The sequence below is a fragment of the Rhinolophus hipposideros genome (assembly GCF_964194185.1).
Source record: "Rhinolophus hipposideros genome assembly, chromosome: 18".
Classification (NCBI taxonomy): Eukaryota; Metazoa; Chordata; class Mammalia; order Chiroptera; family Rhinolophidae; genus Rhinolophus; species Rhinolophus hipposideros.
The window spans coordinates 36,029,700-36,048,715 of record NC_138064.1 but is presented as its reverse complement, the minus strand read 5'-3'; positions in this window follow the sequence as shown (position 1 = coordinate 36,048,715).

Sequence of the window (19,016 nt, the reverse complement as noted above, 5' to 3'; positions counted from 1 at the left end):
GTGCAAATTGGTCACTTTGTAGTCAAAATACTAGTATGGGCTCCAAAATAGATCCTATAATTTCAGGGAATACTTACTTACTTGACATTAGGAGAGTCTGATCATCTAAGAGCTAAAAGCCAATGTGGAGACGGCTAAGATCTCAGGAGTGAGTTGATTATCCCCCGGGACTCCACAGGACATTTTTTTCTTCCCTCCAGAGATTTGCAGAAGAAAGAGTATTATTTGTAAAAACTATCAGTTTGTTTTCTATCAAGGTCATGAGGATTTCAGCAATAAATGCACAAAATGGATGTACTGCATTCTTAACATTTTCATGTGCTGAGACAGACATAATTTATTTGGTGATAATAGCGAGCTCTCACAGACAGGGCAGAAGTACTTTAAAGAAGATTGAATCCATGCTCTGCACAATTAAGCCGTATTGTCCACCCAGCGAAGATGCTTTATAGCCTCTCATATTTTCATAAGAGCCTGACTGGTAAATTTAAATGCAAGGTTTAATGGGTGCAATAGTGACTGACGGGGCTAATGAGATGTTAATCAAAGAAATAAAGAAAAAAAGAAAGAAGAAAAGGAAGCAGAGGAAGGAAAGAAGGAAGGAAGGAAGGAAGGAAGGAAGGAAGGAAGGGAAGGAAGGCTTATTTAAAACAAATCACAATTACACTAAGACATAGAGGCTACCTTGTGGTTTAGACTAATCCAAAACTGTGCTTTGAATTTAAAATGGGGGAAAGTCTCTAAGATATGCACAATAAATACATCCCATGGCTACTGGGATATAATATTGCAGTAGCTTTGCTATAGCTTTAAATTCAAAATGCACAGTATTAAGTTTTTAATTTATGGTTCCAATAGAATTTTAACAAAAAACAAATTGAAAACATCCAGTAGCAGTCGCTGGAATTACTAACATGAACCAAATGTGAAAACCCCAAGGTACAATATAACATAACCTAACGTTTTAATATTATGATTAAAAGCTTCTTCAAATAAATAAATAAATAAATAAATAATAAACCAAAAAAAGAAAAAAAAAGAAAAGAAAAAAGCCACCAACACTTTCTGTTGGAGATGTTTTCTTCAAATTAAAGCACAGGAGGAAGAAAGGGGAATTTTTTTTTTGAGTGCCTACTATATGTCACGGCACATTCTGTAGTTTATCTCCTTTAAATATCAAAGTGATTTTGCAAAGTAGGAATTAACATCCCCAGTTAATAAAAACTGAGATTCAGAGGAGTCCCCTGACTTAGCCACTAAGTGAGGGAAGTAGGGTATAGCCTATGAACTTGTTTTTCCCAAGTATACTGAATTAGTATGAAAGGAACAGCCATCTATCTAGTCACCAAACTATGATTGAACCTAAATGTATTAATTCATACAAAGTGCTTAGTGCAACACCTAAGTGAGCTCTCTTATGATGGTCATCATCATCATATTAAAATTATACTTTGCATCCAAGTGGTGCTATGCTTCTCTCCATATTATCTGCCTAACATTTCTCCTAGCAGTTCCTTTCTTCATCTCTCCGTTGCAAAAGCTTAATTCAAGCTTATGTCACCCCTTGGCTTGATTATAATAACAATGTTCAAATGTTTTCTCACCTCTAGTTTCACCACCTCTTCGTAAAGCCATTTCCATTCTTCATGTTACTGTCACTGTGATTTTTCTAAAATGAAGTTTATGTTATAGCCCACTGCTTAAGACTTCCTTAATGGTTCCCAACAGGAAAGTATAGATCCTTTCATGGCACAACTGGTCTTACACAATCTGCCCTATCATTACCTGTTAAACATTTTCTCTCATCACTACCATTTCCCAAGAGAAAAATTAAAATTCTCACGTGGTATAAATGGTTCTGTGCAATCTGGCAATCTGCCTGACATTTACCTATTGAATAGTATCTCTCACCATTCCCATTCATCTCATATTCTAGGACCCTGTGGTCCAATTTTCAGTTCCACAAATCTTCTATAATGTTTAGTGGTTTCATGCCTCACACTGATCCCTTTGCCAGGAACAAAAAAGGTCTATCTATTATCTATCTATCTATCTATCTATCTATCTATCTCTATCTAATAGTTTATTTCCCTGGTAGTACACTTTTTTCAAGTTTCATTATATACCTCACATTCACATCATTGATGAAGTTTGTTTTTTATTTCTTCTTCTGTCCTCTTGTAGAACTAACTAATCTATTGTCTGTGCCCCCCTCTAAGCCCCCGTCATACTTGTATTAAAAACTTAGTTATTCTAATTTATATATGGACACATGTACATACATACATTGGATTATGGAAGTTTGTGATACCAGAGATATTTGTTTCAACAGAACCTAGCATGTACTATAGCACATATCATAAAAAAAGATAACAAAATATTTTGGGAAACCTATTATCTGTTACAAACAAAATGCTGCCTGGAATATCTTCCAATCTTCATGAAAACAACAGGTAATTCTTTAGAAATGCCACCAAGTAGTATTAGATCTCACAAATTTCAACAAATGGAAGAACACCAGTTATGTTATGTCACTTAAGAAATCTAGGATTGTCCAGTGTTATCCACTTTACAGAGTAATTTCAATTTCTGATAATTGTGTTTGTTACTACATTATGGACTTGTGAATTATGCAAGGTTTTGGGTTTTTTTATGTTGATTTCTAGAATGTATACCTCCAATATTTATGTGGAATATGAGATGTGTATTTTGCTTGATAACTTTATCCTTTTACTTTTTTTTTTCATATTTTACTTCATATGAATTTAAGTCACTAGCTACCATAGTGTGGAGGTCATTTCTACTTGTATCCATAGGTTTCAGCTATTCTAGCTGTCCCTGACAGAGGGTATTATATTGGCCTTTGGTATATATTATATATTATATTCTGAAAGATACAATAATGATTTGGAAAAGATCAATAAAACTGACAAACTGCTAGAAAGACTAAGAGAGACAGAGAAAGAGAGAGAGAGAGAATACAAACTATCATTATGAATGAAACAGGATTATCACTACACAACGTGCAGACATCAAAAAGATATGAAAACCTGTACACATAAATTTGACAACTGAGATGGACCTTTCCTTGAAAAACATGAATTACTACAACTCAAATAATACGAAATTGATCATTTGTATAGCCCTGAAGCTACTAAGTAAATATAATTCATATAACTACTCTACTGAAAACGTTTCCAGATCACAGATAATTTCACTGGAGAATTCTACCAAACTGTCATAAAATGCTTAATATGAATCTGATGCACGTAAATATTCTATACTCTTTCTTTTTTAGAAACTGGAAGATGAGGGAAGGCATTCCGGTATATATTATGAAACCGACATTATGCTGAAACTAAAACCAGACAAAGACAGTACAAAAAAAAGTACAGACCAATATTCCTCTTGCATATAAATGCAAAAATCTTCAACAAAAATAATATTATCCCAATGGATTCAGCAATATATTAAAAAAAATTGTATACCATGACTAAGTAGTATGCATTCCAGGGATATAAGACTAGGTCAGTATTCAATAATTAATCAACTACATTAACAAAATTAGGGGACAAAAATCACATAATTATATTAATTGACACAGAAAAATTATTTGAAAAAATCCAGCACCCATTCTTGATTAAAAAGACTCTCAGAATACTAGAAATGAAGGGGAACTTCCTCAGTTTGATAAAGAGCATCTACAAAAATCTTATAGCTAATATTTTCCTTAATGGTGTAAGGTTGATTTCCTTCCACCTAAGATCTGTACCAAGATAGGTGTATTTGTTCTTATTACTTGTATTCAACACAGTGCTGGAAGTTGTAGCTAATAGATCATAGCAAGAAAAAAAATAAGTAAATGCCAGCAGATCAGAAAGGAAAAAATAAAATTTTCTCTATTTTCAGATGACATGATTGTACAAAAAATTCCAAAGAAATCTTTTTAAAACTTTCTAGAACTAATCAGTAAGTTTAGCAAGGTCACATGATATAAGATAAACTATAAAAACAATTGTATTTCTATATGCCAGCAATAAACACATGGATACCAAAACTGAAAATGTAATACCATTTACAATCTGGCAAAAAAGAGAGAAATACTTATGGGTAAATGTCACAAAAAATTTACAATGCCTATATGCTGAAAATTAAACACTGATAAACAATAATCAAAAAGATCTAAATAAAAGGAGAGATGTACTGTGTTTAAGGATTGGAAGACTCAGCATAGCAAACATGCCAATTGTCTTCAAATTGATATACAGGTATGAAAATCTCCCGTTCAAAATTTTAAACAATTTTTTACAGCTACAGACCAGATCTATAATTTATTCATTCTAAAATTTATATGGAAAGGCAAATGAATTAGAATAGCTGAAACATTTTGAAAAAGAGAAATGAAGTGGGAAGATTCAGTTTCGTTCGTTTTAAGACTTAACATATAGCTACAATAATCAAGACTGTGTGATTGTGATAGAGGAATATACACAATGATCAATGGAACAGAATAGAGAAGCCAAAAATAAAGCCACACAAATAGGCCCAGCTGATTTTTGGTTTTTGACAGAGCACCAAAAGCAATTCAATGACAAAAAATAATATTTTCAAAAGTGACACAGGTGCAATTGGACATCTACAGGCCTAAAAGAAAAAAAAAAATCTAAGTCTCATAACTTATACAAAAAATAACTCAATATAATTAATAAATGTAATGTAAATGTAAAACTATAAAACTTGTAGTGGAAAAGGATTGGAGAACATTTTTGCGATACAGAGTTAAGCAAAGAATCTTTAGACTTAACACCAAAAGCATGATCATAACAGGAAAAAACTGATGAATTGGAATTCTTCAAAATCAAAATGTATATCCTCTGCAAAGAACCTGTTGAGATAAAACACAAGGTTCAGCCTGGGAGAAAGTATTTATAAACTACATATGCAATAAAGAACTATTTAGACTATATAAGAACTCTTAAAACTGAACAGTAAATAAATAACCCTTTCACTTTATATATTTGTCCAGACCAATGGAACAGAATTGAGAGACCGTAAACTAGCCCATGTATGTATGGACAAATCATTTTCGACAAAGGAGCCAAAAAAATACAATGGAGATAAGAAAGCCTCTTCAACAAATGGTGCTGAGAAAACTGGAAAGCCACGTGCAAAAGAATGAAACTAGACTGCTATTTCTCACCATACACAGAAATTAACTCAAAATGGATCTCAGACATAAATATAAGACCTGAAACAATACAATACATAGAAGAAAATATAGACGCTAAACTTATGGACGTTGGTCTTAGAGGGGATTTTATGAATTTGACCTCAAAGACAAGGAAAGTAAAAGCAAAAATAAATGATTGGAGCTATATCAAACTAAAAAGCTTCTGTACAGCAAAAGAAACCATCAACAAAACAAAAAAGCAACCAGCCCCATGGAAGAAGATATTTGCAAACAGCACTTCCAATAAAAGGTTAATATCCAAAATATGTGAAGAACTTATACAACTCAACAATGAAAACAATCCAATTTTTGAAAAATGGTCAGAGACCTAACGAGACACTCTCCCAAGAAGACACACAAATGGCCAACAGATATGTGAAAAAATCCTCAACTTCACTATTAGTGAAATGTACATCAAAACCACAATGAGATACCACCTTATGCCTGTTACAATGGCTATTATCAAGACAAGTAATAACAAGCGTTGGAGAGGTTGTGGAGAAAAAGGAACCCTCATACATTGCTGGTGGGAATGTAAATTGGTACAGCTATTATGGAAAATTGTATAGAGTTTCCTCAAAAAATTAAGAAAAGAGTTGCCATATTACCCAGTAATCTCTCTTCTTGGTATCTACCTGAAAATTTGAAAATGCTTATTTGTAAATATATATGTACCCCATGTTCACTGCTGCATTACTCACAGTGGCCAAGACAAGGAAACAGCTGAAGATTCGATCGATTATTCGATAAAGATGTAGTACATATATACAAGGGAATACTACCCAGCCATAAGAAAAGATGAAATACTGACATTTGCGACAACATGGATCTTGAGAGTATCATGTTAAGCAAAATAAGTCAAATGGAAAAAGCCAGCCATACGATTTCACTCATGTGGGGTATAAAACTGAAAGCAAAAACAAATAAGACAAACAAACAAACAAATAAAAACTCATAGACAGAAACAACAGTATAGTGGTTACCAGAGGAAAAGGGGTGGGGGGAGGTAGAAAAGGGAAAAGGAGGTCAAATATATGGTGATGGAAGGAGATTTGACTTTGGGTGGTGAGTACACAATTTAATATACAGATGATTATAGAATTATACACTTGAAACCTATATAATTTTATTGACCAATGTCACCCCAATAAATGCAATACAATTTTGAAAAGAAAGAAAACAAAAGATATAGAAATAAATAATCTGAGTAGAAAATGCACAAAGGACATGCAGTGGTATTTTACCAAAGAGGATTTAAAGATAAAAAATAAACACATGAAAAGCTGTCCATTGTCATTAGTCATTGAGGAAACACAATTGGTCCAGCCACTTCAGAAATTTTTTGGCATTTTCTTAAAAACCTAAATAGGTAACTGCCACATAACCCAGCCATTTCACTGTCTTGTGCATGTATCTCACAGAAATGAATACTCATGTTCATGCAAAAACATGTACATGAATGTTTAGAACAGCTTATTCAAAATAGTGAAAAATTGAGAACAGCCCTGATGTTCTTAAAGGAGTGAATGGTTCAAGAAATGTGTACATCCATACCATTGAATACTGCTTCGCAATAAAAAAAGAACAATTTACTGATAAACACAACAACCTGAATGAATCTCAGAAAATTATGCTGAGTGAAAAAGCCAATTCCAAAAGATTAAATACTATTTGATTCAATTTGCATAACTGGTGTGGTTGAATTATTTCTCATCCCAAATTTGTATCTTGAAGTTGTAACCCTCAGTACCTCAGAATGTAACTGTATTTGAAGATAGTGCCTGTACGGAAGTAATTAAAGTAAAATGAGGTCATTATGGGCAGGCCCTAATCCCATATGGCTGGCGTCCTTATAGGAAGAGAAGATTAGGACACAGACATGCGTGGGAAGACCATGCAAAGACACAGGGAGAAGATGGCCATCTGCAGGCCAAGAAGAGAAGCTCTGGCCATCTGCAGGCCAAGAAGAGAAGCTCTGAAGAAATGAACCCAGCTGACACTTTGATCTTGGGCTTTTAGCCTCTGGATCTGCGAGGAAATAAATTTCTGTTGTTTTAGCCACCAGGCTGTGGTTATAGCAGCCCTAGCCAATAATACAATAACCCTGTTGAAATGGAAAAAAAAAAAAAATTACAGAAATGGTGAACACATCAGTGGTTGCCAGAGTTAAAGAATATTTGGGAGGTAAAGGGAATTGGGTATAATTATGCAAAAGAAAAATGAGGGATCCTTGTAGTGATGGAAATATTCTGCATCTTGATGTTGGCTCACCAGACACTGAATCAATGAGTTCAATCACCATAATTATTTCCAAATCTCCAAACTCTACATTCATGTTAGCCAGCAGCCATATTATCACAGGAATAAGCTCTATCATACATGTGCCTTTTAACTCTCAGGCCATATAACTAACTGGTAAAACTTAATTTATATCAAGCAGTTGAGATTAAGGAAATCTTGAACATTTGTTTTCAGATTTCTATCCTCTCCACCTAGAAGGTAGTTGAAATGAATATTTTCAGAGGCAATACACAGTACTTACCACATTTTTATCCTTTGGGTTTGTGGTAAGAATCAAAAAATATTTTTTGTGATAATGTTTCCTTAACTGCTATTGAAATGTTAGTTTCCTGCTAATCTCCAGGCCTACACCCTTGAAGAATTGCTTCTGCAAATCCATACACCTACATACAATAAAACATACAGTTTCACCCATTGACAGATTTCCCTTCTTGTTCGTGACATATCTACTTCATCAATTTCATTCAGACCCACATCTTCGACTTCTGACTTTCAAATCCACATCTTTTATTCTGATCTGAGACTGAATTTTCATTTTATGTATCAGAAATCTTCAACTAGGTGTTCATTATAATTAATTTGCTTCAAAGTCAAGATATCTTGAATTTGTATTATGTCTTGTTTCATGAAAAGCTGATTCGATGATTTATACTACATATAGACAGTACAAGAAATTAAAAATGAATGTAAGGAAATTTGGAAAAATTAATAATGATCTGGCATGAGTTTATGTGTCTCTCCAGATAACTCAGCTCGGCCTGTCTTTAAGATCTTGAATAAATAAAACGTCCTGTTCTTATTGTCTTTCTCTCTTCTCTTAACATTTCAGATTATAGAGTACAATTTGCCTAGACTCACACAGACTTTGGCTCCCTGTAACACTTCCTGGCTCAGGTGAAAACCAGCTCATGGATCTGGTTTTCCCAAATTTGTTTCCCAGAGGTCTTAGTAATGTAACTCAGAAGTCTGGGAAAGATAACCTACTTTAGTGAACCAAAGACATACAAGAGAAATGAATAACTCCTCTCATTTCTCCTCCTGGAAAACTGTTCAAAAAGGAGTGGGCTCACACATCCTCTCTGGAAGATGCCCCTCATGACCTAGAAATTGGCAGTTTTATATTTTTGAAGCTGTGGCCACTTGGGTAATGCCCCAATTTGTGCTTGCTTTTTTTTCTCTTCCTTGCTTCACTCTTTCATTTATTCACTTTTCCCCTTTACAAATAAAGCCACAGCTCACAATCTTTACCTGAGTTTCAATATTTTAAAGAATCTGGCTGAGACAATTTGTACCAGGTATACACCACAAATGCAGATTATCAGAGTGGAGATTTTAGTGTTGGATTACCTGTCTAGGTGAGTGAGATGATAATAACCCTTGACATGCAGTGGCACTACAATTACTGAAATCTTGACCTGTGGTAAATTTTAATGAAATCCAAATGGAAACCAAGGCTTAAGGAGATCAAATGGGTAAAACCCTTGATCACTATGGAGGCAATGATAGCTATGAAGATTGTAGTTTGGGATATCTGTTTGAATGCAATCAGAGACCTTGCAAAATAAAATTATAGGATCAATGAAGCTAACTTAAAAGATGCTGTGGAAGCCAGAGATCTACTATTTAAAGGACATTTCAATATTCTGCAGCCGCATAGCAGATTATGATTAATATCAGGCCCAAGTTATGATCATAAGGGTATCAGTGCTTCCATAAATATTACATTAGTAGCATCCAAATGTCTTTGATGTCAGTGCCAGCATTATGATAGGAAAATTGATTAGAATGGGAAAATGTCAGTCGATGAGCCCAAGACTATTCAAACTCCAAATTCCTTGCACCTCTCCTGCCAGGTGCAAGCAGTCCCTTACTAGTGACCAGAGTTTCTTCTTTGCATGGAGTTCATGCAAAGACCTTACCTGAAGCAGGTGTCTAGTAAAATGTTGTGGTTATCCTGAAATATACCACCACCTATTGCATCTAGGCTAATAACCAGAATCAGTTTTAGTACATCCCAAGTGGGTTGGGATATACTAAATTCTATAAATATGAAAAAAAGAGGATACTGGGAGAACATGAACCAGTAGGCACTGAGTGGATATGAATGACTATGGATCCTAAAGATGTTAGAGCAGGAGATGCAAAAGATAAAGATAAGTAGAGAGAATGCATTCATGAGGATATGTACCCATAACTCAGGATGCCGAATGTTGCCAAAATGCTTATAGCGGGACCTAAAATTTCACGGAATGTATCCTTGAAGCCTAAGCATGACAACAGTCTATAGTAAGTGTACATTTACAGATATGGTGTGCATTTATCTGACATAGTATTGAGGAAGGACATAGAAACTTTAAGGAGTTGGGAAAGTTTACTGTGTAATGCCTAAGAATAACCAATCCTTCTGTTTTTATGAAATAGACCAACAGACACTTTTTAAATCATCAGGAAGGTGATAAGGAATCCCTTAATAAAGGAGGCATTTGAACTCTGGGAAGTTGTGAGGGCGATCCTCTGTAGTCCTCAGGCAGTGAGAGACACTGCTATGGAAATAGGGGACCTAATATCAGCGAGGATGATGAGATTCCAGAATGAGGGCACAGCCCTGGGGGTAAAAACTTATCTGTGAGAAGCACAGGAGGCATGACTGCTATAGTAGATAACAATGTGTTTTCCTATAGGAATAGGAATGTGATAGATAATAAATCATGATGCCCCTACCAGTTTGACAGATGGGCATCTGACAAGGCTATTCCTCCATTTATGTACTAAAACAATTGAGTGCTGGCAAGAAGAAAGTTGACAGCACTGCAGTAGAAACTATAAAACTCTCAGAGTACATAAAATGTTAAAGTGCCATGTGATTTGGTGATCATTACTAGATTCATTCTTGGATTAACTCTTTAGGGAAAAACGTGAAATTAGCATATACAAAAAGGTGATGTTTTATGGCCGTTAATATATACTATTTTTTCTCAAATTGTTTCTTTTTTAATGATCAAATTTAAAGCTTCATTAATTTATTGAAGGTTCCACAAAATCATTTTGAAAGTGCTTTAAGATGCATTAGGAACAATGGGATTAATGACAATTGGTATCATCTAGTGTGTTTAGAACAGCCACACATATTGTTTGCTCTCATTTGTGGGTTGAATGAATACAATCCATCAATTCTGTGGACAGTGAGCCACAGATACAGCAATGAAAGGCTCATTACTCTGCTCCCGACATGGCTCAGGTTCCACTGTCCAGGAAAACCAATACATGGAATGTTGACCTCAACCAAGCAGAACCAGAAAAGTAAATCTGCTTTAGGAAATAACGATGTTCTTCAGGTCTAATCTACACGACGCAGGATGATCCTTGTGCTCGGGATTCACTCTGCTATCACATTCCTCCATTAGCAGTGGGGAAATAACAGTTGACGGAAATCATATCTCACCTATAGACAGTATTTTAAATCGTATTTCTCAAGGGCCTTCTCAAAGTTATTTTTAGAAATTGACAGGTGTGTTAATTTGCACTCAATGTGAAACTGTATTAAATAGTTAATTCGCTAACTATTCACTGCTGAGGAAACATTGAGTTCCTGTGTACACAAATGAGTAAGAAAATAGACCAGTAATGGGAAGTAGACAACTGTAGCAGTTTACTAATTGTGTCACTACCCTTGCTGTTCTAGTTTATATTTACGGAAATGGAAATGTTGACCTACTGGGGATCACATCCTAATAGAAATGTCAACCACCAATCCAGAACATTAAATCTATTGAGACTTTTATTCAGTATTTCCCTTGTCTCCTCTGACAGGATTTATAAAAGTTAATTATTTGAAGAATTTTAAGTTAGTATCCAATTAGGAAATAAAAATCCGATATTCACTAGAATTCATAAAATCAACATACAAAAATATTGTCAGGATACTGTGGAATATTCTGGTCAGAAAGACTCTAGCCAAAGAGATATCAAAATCAACATAATCTTATGCATTTAAATATAAAACCGCATGAATATCTATTCATAGGAATTAATCTGTCAGCTCTGCACAAAGCTAAGACATCAACCTTAACTAGCTACTGATTCTCCTAAATTGATTTTGCAAATTAAAGGAAAACCAACAATTTGTGGTTGGAAATAGTTTGTTACTACTCACTGTGCCAGTGAGAGGAGTTGCTATCTCATGAAAAAATCCTTGTAATTAATACATCACACTCTCAGCTGTAGCCTGAAGAGGGATGTCAGGATGAACGTCACGTCATGGGCTTCAAAAACCTTCTCCAAGAATTGGGAGCATTCCAAGAAATAGAGTCTCATTTGGAACAAGAAGAAAACTCATTTCACCCAAACAAATGTTTCTGAGACATTTGACCTTTGTGTTGAAAGGAATAAAAAGGAATTAAACAGAATTTGTACTCTATAATTGGACTAACCTTATTTGGAAGCCATTCACTAACAGAGTAGAACACTAAGGCAGAATTTCAGTAAATAGCACTTTGTCTCATAAAGAGCTCTGCTCAAGGTAATTTATAAGAAAGAGAAAGGCTTACTTAAAGCAACCACTTAGAATTATAAAAATCAAATCAATTTCATGGATCCTTTAAATTTTATTGATGTTTCTACAACTTTTGTATTTCAGAATTTCAACAACAAAAACATCTCTGAGATGTATCAATTTTAATTCCACTTTAAACTCAATTTTTAACCTAATTTCTTTTTTTGTGTTAAAAAAAGTTTGCTTCCACTTAAACTCTCTGACTATAGCAATAGAAACGATTGTACTAAGGATTATCCTGACAACTTTTGGTATTTAACTGGAGTGTGGGCAGAAAGCCGAAGAACTTGTTTTCCCGTGCAAAGGTGAAGATAATCACAATATTTGGCACCTGTGTCTAGGATGGGGAATGAAGAAGAAAGGAAACCTCTGCACATTGTCTGTGGAACACGCTGTGCTTATGTAGGAGAGCTGCAGCAAATTGTCTGATGGGGTCTGTCACCTGACTTGGCTCTGCTGTAGGCCTTGGGACCAGACCAGCTCTGCAGCCCAAACACTTCCTCATTCCTGTTTGTTAACTTGAGACAACCATTGCCCTGCAACTGAAATTCTATTCATTTTCCCTCATGTACAGCTTCAGGGTCTTTCTGGGTAATAATTACATTTCATATAGCTGTAAAATAAGAACATTTTCCTTTGTCATAACATACCTCACCAAGTAGTAGCTGATGAGGGCATTGACTGCTCCTTCTGTAGAATTAAAACTCAGAGAAGATTTTCCTCCACGTATTTGATTTAAAATAACAAAAACAAAAACAAACTTTATTATAAACACATGTTTACATTTTCCCCAAAAAGGAAATGTAAATTCCTAACTGATAACTGGACTTGCCTTCCTTGTTAAAAGCACATAAAAATATCAACATTACAAAGTAATATGGATTTTTTTTTTCTGAGCAGCAATAATCAATGTTAGAAATCGGCCCTGATACTTTTCTTCTCTGATTGAACTATTATTTCTGAGATGATTATTTTAAAACTGTGTGAATAGGTAAAAAAACCTAACAAGTTTTAAGCAAAAATATACTTGACAAATTGGATGTTAATAGAATTACAATCTTCTGTCAATTAAAAGACACCATTAAGAGTGAAAAGGCAAGACAGAGAGCTGATGATGTTTGCAATACAAAGAACAAATAACTCAGACCTAGAATACATAAAATTCCTGCAAATCAATTAGAAAAATGCCAGTCAAACCAAAAGGGAAAAGGAAAGAAAAGACTTAAAGAACTTAGAGACACTTCACAATATAAGATATTCAAATGGCCAATACACATTTGAAAGGGTTCTTAAAGAAATTAGTCATTAGGGAAATGCAAATCAAAATCATGGTAAGTTACAACTATAGTATATTCCAAAAATAGTAAAATAAAATAACACTTTCATGCATTGCTACTGGTAGTGTAAATTGTACAACCTCTTTGCAAAACTGTTTTGCAGTATCAACAAAAGCTCAAATATTGCATATCCTATGAGCTGGCTATCCCAGTCACTACAAGGATCTTTGAGGACCCCAGCTTTACGTAAAGGAAACCCTCTCCATGTAGTAAGCTAGAGCCTTCATAGGGCTCCACTCATTTTCTCTCTCTCAGGGATCACTGTTATACACTACCTTTTGTCCAATATCTCAAAAGCATTGCTTCAAATCCTTAACGGGTTTTCATTTGCTCAAGGCTGGAGGTTAAACTGGTCCATACTACCCATCCGTCTTGGCTGAAAGCTCATACTGTGTATGACTTTTTCTTGGCTAATTGCCACAGCCATTTCATCTTCCTGTTGGATCACAGCATTTGTACCTTCATTTGCCCTCATGCCACACCTGTGGTATAATGTCTGTCTCAATCCCAGGAATCTTTTGCCAATAAACTGAAACACTTTTAACATATACACAGTTACCTTTTAACATATATACACTTTTAACATATACACATATACTTTTAACATATACACAGTTGGTTTGTTATTTTTGATTTTTAAATTTGTCATTTCTTATTCCAGGAGTTAGACAGGAAATTAAAGAAGTTTTCCATCCACATATTTGATTAAAAAATATCTCTTTATTGTAAATACACGTTTACATTTTCCTCCAAAAGAAAATGTAAATTCTTCTGCCCATTTTTTAATTAGGTTGTTTTTTGTTGTTGTTCTTGTTGAATTGTATGAGTTCCTTATATATTTTGGATGTTAGCCCCTTATCAGAGGCGTTACTTGCAAAAATCTTCTCCCATTCAGTTGGTTGCCTCTTTATTCAGTTGATGGTTTCCTTTGCTGTGCAGAAGCTTTTTAGTTTGATACAGTCCCATTCATTTATTTCAACTTTTTCTTCCCTTGTCTTTGAGGTCAAATTCATAAAATGCTCTTTGAACCCAAGGTCCATAAGTTTAGTACCTATGTTTTCTTCTATGCAGTTTATTGTGTCAGGTCTTATGCTTAGGTCTTTGATCTATTTTGAATTAATTTTGGTACATGGTGACAGACAGCAGTCTAGTTTCATTTTTTTGCATGAGGCTTTCCAATTCTCCCAGCACCATTTATTGAAGAGGCTGTCTTTCCTCCATTGTATGTTTCTGGCTACTTTGCCAAAAATTATCTGTCCATATTATGTGGGTTTATTTTTGGGTTCTCAATTCTATTCCATTGGTCTGCGAGTCTGTTTTTCTGCCAATACTATACTGTTTTGATTATTGTTGCCCTGTAGTACAAGCTGAAGTCAGGGAGTTTGATACTTCCAGCATTGTTCTTTTTTCTTAGAATTGCTTTGGCTATTTGGGGTCTTTTGTGGTTCCATGCAAATTTTATGCTGAGCAAAATAAGTCAGACAGAAAAAGTGGATAACCATATGATTTCACTGATATATGGTATATAAAACTGAAAGACAACAAAAGACCAAGACAAACAAATGAAGAAACAAAAACTCATAGACACAGACTACTTCAGTGGTTACCAGAGGGTAAGGGGGGAGGGGTGTGGTAGAAAGGGGATCAAATACATAGTGATAGAAAAAAAACTGACTCTGTGTGGTGAACATAAAATGTGATATATATATAGATGATGTATTACAGAATTGTACACCTGAAATCTATGTAACTTTACTAACAATTATCACCCCACTCAACTTTAAATAAAAAAACAGAAAAAGAAAGAAAAAAATGTAAATTCCTAACTGATTTGGACCACATATCTCTGTATTTGCTTTCCTTGAGTTTTCATATGTTGATGACATCAGAAATGCTGTTCTTGTGATTATTAAATTTTATGATAAAACTCTGCAAAATGTGTTGTATTGCTTATTAAGATGCTATGAAACTAAAACTGTTCATTAAGTTAAAATTTTATGATTATGAGTAAGCTAATAAAATGTGTGAAGGCTCAAATGTAAAACAATGGTAATTTAATTTCCTTTCAAATCCGTTTTTGTGTCTTATTTTATTCAGCAGAGAACCTCAAGGTGTAAGTCTTTCGATATTTTGTTGCTGTTGTTCTTGATGCAGAAGCAGTGTGTGTGCAATAGGGTATCATTAAACAGCCATAGTAATTAAAAGTGATTCAGATAGAAATTTACTAAAGAACCTGCATTTTTTTTTAACTTAACGCTTTTGTTTAGTAAGGTACTGATTGGCAAAATGAGTGAGTAGGTAACTTTGAGGGTATCATTAAACAGCCATAGTAATTAAAAGTGACTCAGATAGAAATTTACGAAAGAACCTGCATTTTTTTTAACTTCACTCTTTTGTTTAGTAAGGTACTGATTGGCAAAATGATTGAGTAGGTAACATTGATTTTTGGTTTGCTCCCATTCATTTCAACTCCTCTTCCTCATTTTACATCTGAGGTCATAGCCTGCAGCTCATGTGCCTCTCTGGGGTTCCCAATTGTAGCGTCAGAGCCATGTAAGTAGATTTTGTCCTCGATTCTCACTTGCCTCGGTCTCTGCAAAGTGGTATATATCTGACCCTTTGAACAACACAAGTTTGAACTGTGTGGGTCCACATATACGTGGAATTTTTTTCAATATTTTAAATATACTTTCTATTCGTTATGATTTTCTTAACAGCATTTTCTTTTCTCTAGCTTACTTTGTTGTGAGATGACAGTACATATAATACATATAACATGCAAAATATGTGTTAATCAGCTGTCATCAGTAAGTCTTCTGGTTAACAGTAGGCTTAAATTAGTAGTAAAGCTTTGGGAGGGTCAAAAGTTATATGCAAATTTTCACTGTGCAAGGGATCAGGGCCCTTAAAACCCATCTTGTTCAAGGGTCAACTATATATTGAATCTCATAAGCACAGGTAAGTTTGTACTTAGTTGTCACTAATGGTTTAATACAGGATCAGCAACTTTTTCTGTAAGGGGCCAGATAGTAAATATTTTCAGTTTTTAGACTATAGTTTTTAGTCTCTGTTGTACCTACTCGGTTCTGTAATTGTGACACAAAAGCAGGCATTGGCAATATGTAAATAGAGGCATGGTTGTGTTCCCTTAAAACTTTACGTATAAAAACAGGTAGTGGGCCAGATTTGGCCTGTGGCCAAATAATAATTTGCTGAACCCTAGCATAGTTGTTTATCCTTCCCAAAGTAGTATGTTAGGATCTTAACACAGACCTCTGGAAAACACTATAACTCAAATTTTAAAGGCGAGATTTAATGGGGACGATTTCAGATCCATTAAGAGAACTGTAAGTCATACATTTTTAAACCATTGGCATCCAGAGCAAATTAGATTACTAAACAGACACATATACATATGAAAGTAAGCACTTCATGGAAAAACGGTATATTTACTACCAGCACTGTATGAGAGTTTAAGGTTCACTATAATCAAAACAATTAAAAAAGGGGTTAATTTGATTTTTATTAACTTTCCAAAAAGCATTGTGAGCAAATGATTGGTAGTTGGAAAAGGTTAAAATGCAGAGGGTGCCAAAAAAAAGTATACACATTTTAAGAAAAGAAAAAAGTATTAAAATTGTAATACTCAATATATATTGATAACATACGATGAATACAAGTCATGTGTACACATATTTTTGGCACCCCCAGTATAACAAAGTATGTAAGTAGTCAGATATGGGAGTTTAGTAAATTATTTAGTTTCCCATTTAAAAGAAGTCTAATTGTCTTGCAAAATAATTTTCTAACAAGGACACATAGTACTCATGTTGCCTGAGAGAAGAAATAATTTACCCAAAAATATCCACATGAAGATCCACATATAAGCCATAAGTCTCAGTGGGATGGAAAAGCACAAGGATGATTTTCTGTTAACTAACTTTGAGGAATAATTGTAATTTTTCTCCCTGACAAAAGAACATTTCTCGACTAGTTCATATTTTTGTTTTCGTGGCTACACATAGACTGTAGAATTGCATTTATTTTTTTGGTTCTTGTTTGTATAGATTTATTTTTCTTGGAAACTTTCCAGAAATATCATGGGTTTTCAAATAGACTAAAACTATTTTACTAAAAAGTTGTGTGATGGATTCAAAGACTGTATTCAATGGACAAATTCATGGCTTCAGGTGATCTTTGGAAAAAATCAATCAACCAGTGTTTTCTGCCAGTCTGTCCCTGGTAGTTCTTTTAGTCCCTTTATGCTTACAGCTTTGCAATACAATTCCAGCTGAGTTATATTTGGCCATTATAACAACATTCGTTTCTTGACTAAATTCGGGTAACTTAATAAGTTTCTCAAAACTATATACAAGAATTGAAAGTATTATTAAGCTATTTAGAACATTGTTAAGAAAGCATATTCAAAGATTACAGTGGTCACTCAGCAGGAATATTACTTTTCTTATGCCAGTAAGAAGCCTATGAGCTTTCATGATACCAGGTAGGTCAGGATTTCAAGTAATGTTTCATGTCATTTCACAGTAATTCCATAGTTATACATTTATTCGTGAAATTAATAGCATGTCATAAATCTTGACTTTCATTTTTGCTTAATAACTCATGATTTCATTCATTCAACCTACTACATGCTAAGATCTGGGAAGCCAGGAATGAACAAGTTAGATGTAATTTCTGCCTAGATAAAAATCGCTGTCTGAGTTCGCCGAATCAGATACTAACCAAGTAGAAAAATGTACATAATGATTTCAGAATATGATGAATGCTGTGAAGGCAAAGAACATGTGATATTAAAAATATATGACAGTTATTGAACAGATGAGGAATCCAGCAATTCCACTGCTACCAAAAGATGTGGAACCTGAAGCAGTATATTGTTACTGTATCTTCTAAGGAGTTTTTCCAAGAACAGGAATTTCCAAGAAATTAGAGTTATTTCACAAGAGCAATAACCTGTAGAGAATGGAAAACTATTTCAAGGTTTTAAGCTCACAACAAAATAATGTATAATTTATTTTAACTTTAGGTTCTAAACTTTCTCAGCTCTAATCCTATAGATACTCCAAAAATAATCTTATATTCATATTTCAACCTTGAGAAACCCTTAGTTCACTCACCTCCAGGCTGCTCTGAGAGGGAGGCTGAGAATCAGAGGGAGATAACATTTTCCTCCCCTAACACCCTGGTTTTGTTCACATTGACAAATGGTAAATTCCTCTGTCAATCTGATATCAGGAGATGGAGCCTAAGCTACTACAAAATTGTGTCTTTTGGAATGTTAGGCTTCTATGCACCCATGTCACCCTTCTAAAATAGGATCAAGATTGAGGACTTTCATCTCACTTCTGACTTAACTATCCTCCATATTTTAGTCCATGTGTGGAAAATGGTAGTCATACAGGAAGCTCATTCTTGCTGTTTCTTTGAATATCTAAACACCTGCATGGCATTCTCAAATCTAATTTACTTCCTGTGAACAAGTCACCTCTACAGGGCTTGGAACATAGAATGTTAAGTATATAGACTAGGATTTCATTTTTCTACAAACAACAGAGAACCTGGAAAATGATGGCTT